The following is an 11104-nucleotide window of genomic DNA, read 5'->3' as shown; positions in this document are numbered from 1 at the left end:
AATAACACTTTTAAAAACATTTAAGCAAGATAAAAGTACATGTAAATTGGTATATAAATAGCTTATGCCGATATAATACTCACTTTTTCGGCATTGTATGTACTTAAAACGTGGACTTTCGTTCAAATTTAATCACAAGAACTGGAGATGTTTGCGAACTCATTTGCAACATTTATCTCATAATCTGTACACAAATTTTTTCAAAATTGGTTAGTGTCATCCCTAAATGTTAGTTAGGTATACTCGGCAATTAAGCACATGTACCAAAGGATCGCAGTATATGTTTTCAGTGCGAAAATACTGAAATATTGGTAGAATCTAAGTTTTGGTGGCAGAAGTCGTAGAAGTAGTAGAAAATAAAAAATGGGTCAAAACGGTTGGTCACTCTACCAACGCGGTAAAGTCCGTGCACTGACTGTCCATATACTTGTACCAACGTATGTACATATATGCCGTGTTTTAAATGTACATTATATTAGGGATGCATAAAAAGAGGCAAGCGGGTACCCAAAAACCCGTTTCTGAGAAATCGGTATCGGAATCAAATACCCCTCCGGAACCGTGCCTTTTGATAAAAGCCACCAATAAAACAGGACTACAAACGTACTTGGGGAAGGTTGAACAAATAAGCGTAGAACAATACAAACAAATAAAAAAAAATTATACATTTTATAAATCTCTCCCCTCTTCCAAAACGAACATTTCTTTTATTTCTTCTTTATATAGCATACGATTTTGCTGTCCAAACATTTTTTTTGCGGCGGGAAGGAAAGTTGTTGGTTTTTAGCACCAACAACACAAATAACAGCGACTCAACAGAACCCACGCTATACACTTTCTACCCGGTTCGGTACCAGAATGTGCGAACCGAAAATCGTAAATGCTAATTTTTCTGTAGCATTAGTGTGCCCGTGGCTAACTAAAACGCTACCGTGTGACACAAAATAAACAAAATAAGGCACTAAAGACCCAGGCACATAACGTGCGGGGAAAGAGGCCATGCGCATAATGCACGCCACATATTAATATTTTTTTATGCAGCGACAGATGTTTCCCCTTATGCGCGCGCTAATAAAATTTCCCAAATCCCCAATAATACAACTAGGGACCACTCGCCCCTGCATCTCGAGAATGACTCGACCCAGTCAAACATATTGCATTTCTTTCAGAAAAATGGGTCGCTTTGCCGCTATGCAACGAAGCGCTGCCAAGAACGTCATGCGTTATACGTCGGAATGCCGCGCTTGTTTTAAGCAACATCCCATACGCCTGTGCCCCATCTTTCGGGCCAAAAAACCCGAGGAGCGCCTTTACTTAGCGATCCGCGGGAGCTGCTGTGGAAATTGCTTGGCTCTAGACCACCGCTCGAACGCGTGCCCAAGCCAAGGCCGATGTAAAAAATGCGGCGAAAAACATCACACGATGCTTCACATCTCCTCGATTGATGAAGAGGAACAGCTACTCCACGAAGCCCGCTCCAAGCCATGGAGTGTACAAGTTGAGGAGGAGCTGGAATCACCCCGTGAGCGGATTGACGACTCCATCTCGTTTTATGCGTCAGATGCTGGAACGGAGACTCGGTCTCTTCGCCCGAACACAACACCAGCAGCCAAATCGTATCGACCGCTTTTGCAGCACGGAAGGAAGCGGCTCCAGCACAACCCGTCTACAGTCCAGCGCCATGTTCGTGACGGCCGAGCGGAGACTCGGTCTCTTCGCCGGAAAACTAAGGACCCTCAACGAAGACAACCACCGCGCGATCGCAGAGCGGAGACAAGGCCTCTTCGCCTGCAACAACGACATCACACCCATCATCAACCACGAGATCGCAGTCACGGATCCAACTCGCTGCAGCTCACCACCGTGTCCGCCTTCCGGGCAGGGCTCCTAGCCCCGCATTCAGCTGCCACCACCACCATGATACCGACGGTAGCGATCACCCCCACCGCGGTCGTGAAAATAGAAGCAGGGGGGCGGCTACACCTCGTTCGCGCCTTAATCGATGGATGCTCCCCCACCACAGTGATTGCGGATGAGCTCGCCCAGGAGCTCCAACTTCCTACCAGCAGCATTGGCGGGCAAGCAGGATGTCTGCTGCGTATCCGAGGAAGACACGGACAGAACAAAAGGATTGCGACCCATGCTGCGGTCGTATCCAATTTTCGGCACATGACACCCACGACCAGCGATATCGCAGCCCCGTACGCACATCTCCGTCTTGCGGATCCGCAGTTCCATGCATCCGCGCCGATCCGCCTCATCCTAGGAACAGATGTATATGCGGAGATAATATTACCAGGGATTCTGCCCACCACGTTTGGCCCTTTGCTGGCTCAGAGTACCATCTTCGGTTGGGTACTCTCGGGCACAACCAAGGCCTAACATGAAAATGTTCGGTAACGACCGAAATACAGGAATTTTTACACTTTTTATTCGTTTTTTATTTATTTTTAATTGAATTTCTGGTGTACACATTCGCAAGAGGTGTGCATTGTGACTTCGTACAAGTGAAAAATCTTTCTATCCCTCCATTGCCATACCTACGTGTCAAATCATAGCTGACAGGGAGGACGGCTGTCGCGAAGGGCCAGAGAATGGAAGAAAGGTTTCTTTTTCTTGTGTTCGCCGTTATTAAATTGAAGTGCCATGAATTGCGCATTTGTTTCAAATCAGCTTTTCCTTTAAATTTGTATACAGAAAATCAGACTACAGATTAATACTCACTCGCTGTTCACTATTGTGAACGTTTTATCAAAAATTCGCCACTTGTATGAATTCACAATGGAGGTGTGCGTTTAAAATCTTGTATCATTACAATAAGTTATTTTTTATTGAATTTTCTTCATACAAAATTCTATGCTTGTTCATTTCCAATGAATTTGTAATAAACGGCAAGAAATATGAACATATATATTTATTTTTTACTTTTTTGCAATCCCTAGCTCTAGGCAAACATGGCTCAGGCTTCTAACCATGACGGGAAAGTGGCGAATGACCGAGGCATCGGCAACCAAGCCCGCACACTACGCAACTCATCGTGCGTGCTGCCAAGCCGGCGGACTGTCCGTCGTTAGGTTAAGTTAGTTATAAGTTTTTTAATTTTTTTTCCTCTTGTTTACGGTCGGTGATCCTTGGAGGACTGTGAGGTTGCGTACCGCAAAGGGGCGGCATGTTTAGGCCCAATGCCTAACTTTCACTTGATTGACGGCGCCCCTCCCTAATGTTTTAATAATATTTCCAGCCACCCACACTCACGCCGCATTTGTGTGCAAGCATGCACATGCATGCGTTGCGTACACATGCATGTGTGTGTGCAGGTTGTCAGCACCCATGCACGTATACGTAAGGGTGGTTGTGTGTGTGGTTTTTCCCCTCCTTAATACCAGAGGACCTTTTCGCGGCTTAGCGGTTGTCATCAACGGCACAACCGGCCTCTTTTTCGATCAACCGCCTACCGATACGCATCGTCCAAGGATCAACGCTGTACTTTGTTACACAGGTAAAATAACCCTTGTCATCTTTACATTGTACATTTCCGTTCAATTCCATTAAATACATTATTATAACGAGGAATTCCTCTTGGTGTTTTCTTTCTCGTATTTCTTTCGAGTGCACTATCAACCCGAGATCGACCCGTGTGCGCCTACCCATTGCCGGTTTCAGACGCACCCAGGCCGAACAATCATTAAATATTTATTGAATTACAACCGTTGATTGCTTTTTTCCATTATAATGGACAGAACGTAAGCAGTCCTAGTTTACTTACCTTACACTGTATTAGAATGATACCGGTACAAATGGGTAATTTATATAATACTAGACGACCCGACAACAACAACCCGACAGACGTTGTCCTGCCCTAAATTTGGCCTATCTGCATACATTTCAATAAGCTTTTTCCGTCTGACTCTGCCCTCCCATCCTCTTCACTTATTCCCAATCCTTTTATTTATTCCTCTCTCCGTATTTTTCGCTTCATCTATCTCCATCTTCGTCTCATCTCTTTTCTCTTCTCTCAATTCCTTCTCATCCTTCTGCATCCCTTATTGCCTGTTCCAGAGGGTGGTATGTATTTTATTCCAGTCCCAGTCCCAGTCCCACTCCGGGTCTCAGTCCCAGTCCTAGTCCTAATCCCAGTCCCAGTTCGTCTCTGGAGAATATATTACTCTGTACTAAAGCACTCATCAACAGCTTTCATTTGATATCCATATTGTATAAACACTGTCTAGGCATTCACTGGCCCACGTTTTGACCTATAACTCGAGACCCTAGTCACCCAGGGGTATGAAAATTACCCTCTACACAACTAAGGACTCTCCTTAATTAAAAAAAATGTCATAGTACCTAAATGTCATAGTAACCTATCCTATGTCTCAAGTTAGATCAAACTACACATGGGGTGTAAAACAAATTCAAAATCGGTTCAGTAGTTTAGGAGTCCATCGCGGCCGAAAATGTTGTGACATGTGTTTTGTATATATTAAGATTTTATCAAAGAGATCAATTTACAAAGCACGTAAAAAATTGTATCCAATTTTTTTTGGGATAAAACGTTTAAAATTACCACATACACAAAAAAACGCTTCAGCTCGCCAGAAAACCACAAATAAAACTAGCAAAATTTCGCTTTTTTTTTAATCAACGATTTCTACGTTGACAACATTCTATTTCAAGGCTTGCTATAAAGCAAATTCTAAAAATATGAAGCAAAGTAATTTTTACAATTTTTTGAAGATGTGTCCATTATATTGGGGAAATCCAATGAAAGGGTTAAAGAGTTGTCATCTGTAGAGGGGGATATAAATATTATTCCCTTAAACAAAGAGTTGTATATCTCAATATCAAAGAGAATATATGTTAATAATAAAGCCACCATTGAACTTAGGTTTTTAGATTCATTTCGATTCATGCCTTTTAGCTTAGACAGTTTAGCTAAGAATTTAAGTAATAATGATTTAGAAATAACAAAGGCTTATTTCCCCAACGATCATCATTTTTTTTATTTTTTATGATTTGTAGGCTAGTCTGATCTAATTTATGCTGGTGCAAATAAAACGATTAATTCACCTTACGCCCGACGTTTCGCTGAAAATTTCAGCATCCTCAGGGGCAACACTATTTATTTTCAAATTAAATAAACAAACAAAAAATATTTTATGTTGAAAAGCACATACATATAAATTAACACAGTATTTTTAAAGTAAACAAAAATTCTACACTTACAACAATATCGGACAATATTAACATTTACTCATCAGTACCACCTTGTGTGGTAGTCTTGTCATAACTAATTTGTTTTCTGTTTAGACAAAGCATGTATGCTGCGGCAATATTATCGATATCTTCCTTCTTGTTCATGGTCCTTTCTCTGTTTTCTAAAATGTGCAAGCTTTCCAAGGTATATCTCGTCATTTCTCTTTTCTCCTTATCAATAATTGTCGTGTTGGTAAAATCTGCTGTATGGCCGTTGCTAATCATATGTTGTGGTAGGGCTGTAGTGGGTTTTTGTTTTTTTATGTCTGCTTCGTGTTCGGCAATGCGAATACCTAGTGGGCCTTTTGTCGTCCCAATGTATGCTTTATCACATTGCTGGTTTTCTTTTCCCATGCATTCAATTTTATATATGACGTTGTTTTGTTGTTGCTTGTCTATTGGAGATTTTGTTCTTGTGTATATTTTGGATAATGTATTGTTGGACCTGTAGGCTAGTGTGATGGTTTGTTGTTCGAGTATATTGTGATCGATGCTTGCACTTAATTTCGGTATGTATGTCACACTGTAGTATTTCTTTATATCTGTTGTTACTGTGTTAGAAGGTATGTTGTGTTGGTTGCTGTTTTTCATGGTTTCCTGGTTGATAAATTCGTGTATAAGGTGGTCGGGGTAGTTATTATTTTTCAATATTGCGTGTATCTTTTCTAAATTGGCATCATGGAAATCTCGGTGGCTTAGCGTTAGTATTTTGTGTATAAGATTCTTCGCTGTATTAATTTTGTACTTGGTCGGTTGGGACGAAAAGAAATTGATCAGGCGACCAGAGGATGTTGGCTTCGAGTACCAATTTAATTTGATTTTGTTGTTATCTCTGTATATGCGAATATCGAGGAAAGGGATGCTCGCGTTCTCCTCCATTTCCATGGTGAACTGGAGTTGTGGTGGTGTAGTCAAAAAGGTCGTCCATAATAATATCGGCGATTGTAGGTGAAAGTGGGTTTCCCATTGGCATTCCAAAAGTCTGAGTGTATATTTTGTTATTGCACATAAAGTAATTATTCTCTCTGAGACAAAAATCTAGAATTTGTTGAAACTTGGCTTTATTGATCTCAGTTTTATTTTGTATTTTCTCCCATTTTCTCATTATAATTTTAGTTGATAACATTGTAGGTATGTTCGTAAACAAGGAACACACACAGAATTTGATTAGAATTTGATGTAGATAGACTGAAACAAACAAATTTTTTTAGCTGCGGCAGATTACTAAACGTCCAAAAAGCATAACCACCAAACTCAACAATTCAGTCAAACTTTAGGCGTTAAAATAACTTAAGAGTGTACGGCAGCTATAGTTCTGAAAAATCCCATTTGTAGGGAAGCTGCCACGCCCCTTTCGATAGTTCGTTTCCATAGCCAAAAAACAAAAACATTTAAATTTAAAATTCTTAATTCTGAAATATTAAAAACTTTCGTCTGGATCGAAGAAATCTACAGCCAAAATTTGGTGATGATTGAAGTATGGGAAACACGTTTTCATAGGGAACACACACACAGAATTTGATTTTTATAGAGCACTAGCAGACCGGCATACGTTTTTCTGCCCTAAATTTGGCCTATCTGCATACATTTTAATAAGCTTTTTCCGTGCAGATAGACCGAAACAAAACAAATTTTTTTAGCTGTGGCAGATTACTAAACGTCCAAAAAGCATAACAGCCAAACTCAACAATGCAGTCAAACTTTAGATGTTAAAATAACTTAAGTTTTTACGCCAGCCATAATTTTGAAAAATCCCACTTGTAGGGAAGGTGCCACGCCCCTTTGATAGTTCGTTTGCATAGCCAAGAAACAAAAACATTTAAATTTAAAATTCTTAATTCTGAACTATGAACAACTTTCGTCTTGATCGAAGGAACCTACAGCCAAAATTTTGTGATGATTGAAGTATGGGAAACACGTTTTCATAGGGAACACACACACAGAATTAGATTTTTATAGAGCACTAGCAGACCCGGCAGACGTTTTCTGCCCTAAATTTGGCCTATCTGCATACATTTTAATAAGCTTTTTCCGTCTAACTCTGGCCTACCCCTCTACACTTTTTCCTAATCTTTTTATTCACTCCTCCCTCCGTCTTTTTCGCTTCATCTCCATCTTCGTCTCATTTTATCTCTTTCTCAGCCTCCTTCTCCCTTTTCTCTTCTCTCAAGTTTTTCTCCTTCTTCTTCATCTCTTATTGCCAGTCCCAGAGGATGGTATGTATTTTGTTCCAGTCCCAATCCGAGTTTCAGTGCCAGTCTTCCTCCGAGTCTCAGTCTCAGTAACAGTCCTAGTCCTAATCCCAGTCCCAGTCCCTTTCTGGTATACTTCCCGGAAAAAAACATCGTAAATACTAATATAGGCAAATTTATATACGAAATTTCAGGCAAATGGAATAGGACGTATATAAATAGGTATGTGGGTATTATTAATTATTGTCTTTATTTCGGCTTCGCATGCATATTTATCAGTTTTGCCAGGTTGACGCAACTAAATCGAATATCACAATGAACTTTAGCCACTCAGCGGTGTAAAACTTACTCTGTAATATAGCACACATCAACAGCTTCAATTTGATACCCGTAATATAAAAACACATTCTAGGTGTATCCGGGTCCATGTTTTGGCCTATATCTCGAGACCCTAGCCTCCCAGTTGTATGAAAATTATCCTGTACTATAGCACTCATCAACATAAAATAAATAAATGTAAGGCGCGATAACCTCCGAAGAGATCTAAGGCCGAGCTTCTCTTCCAATTTGCGTCGCGCTCCTCTTGATTTTCCCTACAAATTGGCCGTACGGGACCTACATGTTTTATGCCGACTCCGAACGTCATCTGCAAGGCATATGAGTTTTCACTGTACTATAGCACCCATCAACAGCTTTCATTTGATATCCATATTGTATCAACACATTATAGGGGTACCCGGGTCCACGTTTTGGGCTATATCTCGAGACCCTAGCCTCCCAGTGTATGAAAATTATCCTGTACTATAGCACTCATCAACAGCTTTCATTTGATATCCATATTGTATAAACACATTCTAGGGGTACCCGGTCCACGTTTTGATCTCGAGACCCTAGACACGGAGCGAAAAAGAAGGTAGACACACTCAACAATGCAGTCAAACTTTAGGTGTTAAATTAACTTAAGTTTGTACGGCAGCCATAGTTCTGAAAAATCCCATTTGTAGGGAAGGTGCCACGCCCCTTTTGATAGTTCGTTTGCATAGCCAAAAAACAAAAACATTTAAATTTAAAATTCTTAATTCTGAAATATGGAAAACTTTCGTCTTGATCGAAGGAACCTACAGCCAAAATTTGGTGATGATTGAAGTATGGGAAACACATTTTCATAGGGAACACACACACAGAATTTGATTTTTATAGAAGATATAGATAGACTGAAATTAAAAAAATTTTTTAACTGCGGAAGATTACTAAACTTCCAAAAAGCATAACAGCCAAACTCAACAATGCAGTCAAACTTTAGGTGTTCAAATAACTCAAGTTTGTACGGCAGCCATAGTTCTGAAAAATCCCATTTGTAGGGAAGGTGCTATGCACCTCTGATAGCTCGTTTGCCTAGCCAAGAAACAATAACATTTAAATTTAAAATTCTTAGTTCTGAAATATGAAAAACTTTCGCCTTGATCGAAGGAACGAACAGCCAAAATTTGGTGATGATTGGAGTATGGGAAACACGTTTTCATAGGGAACACACACACAGAATTTTATTTTTATAGAAGATGTATATAGACTGAAACTAAAAAATTTTTTTAACTGCGGCAGATTACTAAACGTCCCAAAAGCATAACAGCCAAACTCAACATGCAGTCAAACTTTAGGTGTTAAAATAACTTAAGTTTGTACGGCAGCCATAGTTCTGAAAAATCCCATTTGTAGAGAAGGTGCCACGCCCCTTTTGATATTTCGCTTGCATAGCCAAAAAAACAAAAACATTTAAATTTAAATATGAAATATGAAAATCTTTCGTCTTGATCGAAGGAACTTACAGCCAAAATTTGGTGATGATTGAAGTATGGGAAACGGGTTTTCATAGGGAACACACACACAGAATTTGATTTTTATAGAAGATGTAGATAAACTGAAACTAAAGAAAATTTTTAACTGCGGAAGATTACTAAACGTCCAAAAAACATAACAGCCAAACTCAACAATGCAGTCAAACTTTAGGTGTTAAAATAACTTAAGTTTGTACGGCAGCCATAGTTCTGAAAAATCCCATTTGTTGGGAAGGTGCCACGCTCCTTTTGATAGTTAGTTTGCATAGCAAAAAAAAAAAAACATTTAAATTAAAAATTCTTAATTCTGAAATATGAAGAACTTTCGTCTTGATCGAAGGAACCTACAGCCAAAATTTGGTGATGATTGAAGTATGGGAAACACGTTTTCATAGGGAAAACACACACAGATTTTGATTTTTATAGAAGATGTAGATAGACTGAAACTAAAAAAGTTGTTTAACTGCGGCAGATTACTAAACGTCCCAAAAGCATAACAGCCAAACTCAACATGCCGTCAAACAATTTTTAACAGCGGCAGATTATTAGCGTTCAAAAGGCATAACAGCCAAACTCAACATGCAGTCAAACTTTAGGTGTTAAAATAACTTAAGTTTGTACGGCAGCCATAGATCTGAAAAATCCCATTTGTAGGGAAGGTGCAACGCCCCTTTTGATAGTTCGCTTACATAGCCAAAAACAAAACCTTTTAAATTTAAAATTCTCAATTCTGAAATCCGAATAACTTTCGTCTTGGTCGAAGGAACCTACAGCTAAAATTTGGTGATGTTTGAAGTATTGGAAACACATTTTCATAGGGAACACACACACAGGATTTGATTTTTATAGAAGACTAGCTTTACCCGGGGTACGTTGTAAAGCCCGAAATCGAATGAATGTTGCGGTGTTTTTTCTGTTTTGTTTGCTGATCATTTAATTTATTGTTCTGTAAATTGAATTGAATTTTGTACACATATTTGGTGAAATTTTCTGTTAAAACATTTTATTTTTGTATCCTATTGTAATGCATGTGGGTACACAATAGTTTTGGTTCATTCATTCGGTGCAAAGATAAACAAATTTTTCGGTGTTCCAACTCTAGAGCAAGCAACATATACCTGGCCGTGGGAAAAGCACGGACTCTCTAAATTTAAGCCTGCAACAGTAAGTGTTTGTCCTTGTGCTTTGTTGATTGTAATTGCGAAAGCAAGGCGTTGTAAGCGCTTAAAATTTAATGGCAAATCGGTAGGAATCATTGGGATCCATGGTATGAGCATACCTTCACCTTTGCTTTTACCGCTGATGATTATTGCTTCGATTACATTCGGCATTAATTTCTAAACGCAAAGTATGGTTCCGTTGCACAATTTTGGTGATTGGTGAACCAATTTTCAAAGTTGATATATGCGCAAGCATTCCTTTTGGTTCTAAGGAGTTTAGAAATTCAATTGGATAATTCACAATTTTATCTTCATCTGTAACTGTGTCGATCGATTTATATTTCGTCACTTCACCAGGAAAGTGGTTTTGAATGCGATCATTGATTTTATTAACGTGATCATTTTTAGGAGCTAAAATAGTTCTTTCGCATAGCCGAAAAACAAAAACATTTAAATTTAAAATTCTTAATTGTGAAATATGAAATGTGGAAAACACGTTTTCATATGGAACACACACACAGAATTTGATTTTTATAGAAGATGTAGATAGACTGAAACAAAAAAATTTTTTAGCTGCAGCAGATTACTAAACGTCCAAAAAGCATAACAGCCAAACTCAACAATGCAGTCAAACTTTAGGCGTTATAATAAATTAAGTTTTTAC

Source organism: Eurosta solidaginis, chromosome X (genome assembly GCF_040869045.1).
Source record: "Eurosta solidaginis isolate ZX-2024a chromosome X, ASM4086904v1, whole genome shotgun sequence".
Taxonomy (NCBI): domain Eukaryota; kingdom Metazoa; phylum Arthropoda; class Insecta; order Diptera; family Tephritidae; genus Eurosta; species Eurosta solidaginis.
This window is presented reverse-complemented; position numbering follows the sequence as displayed.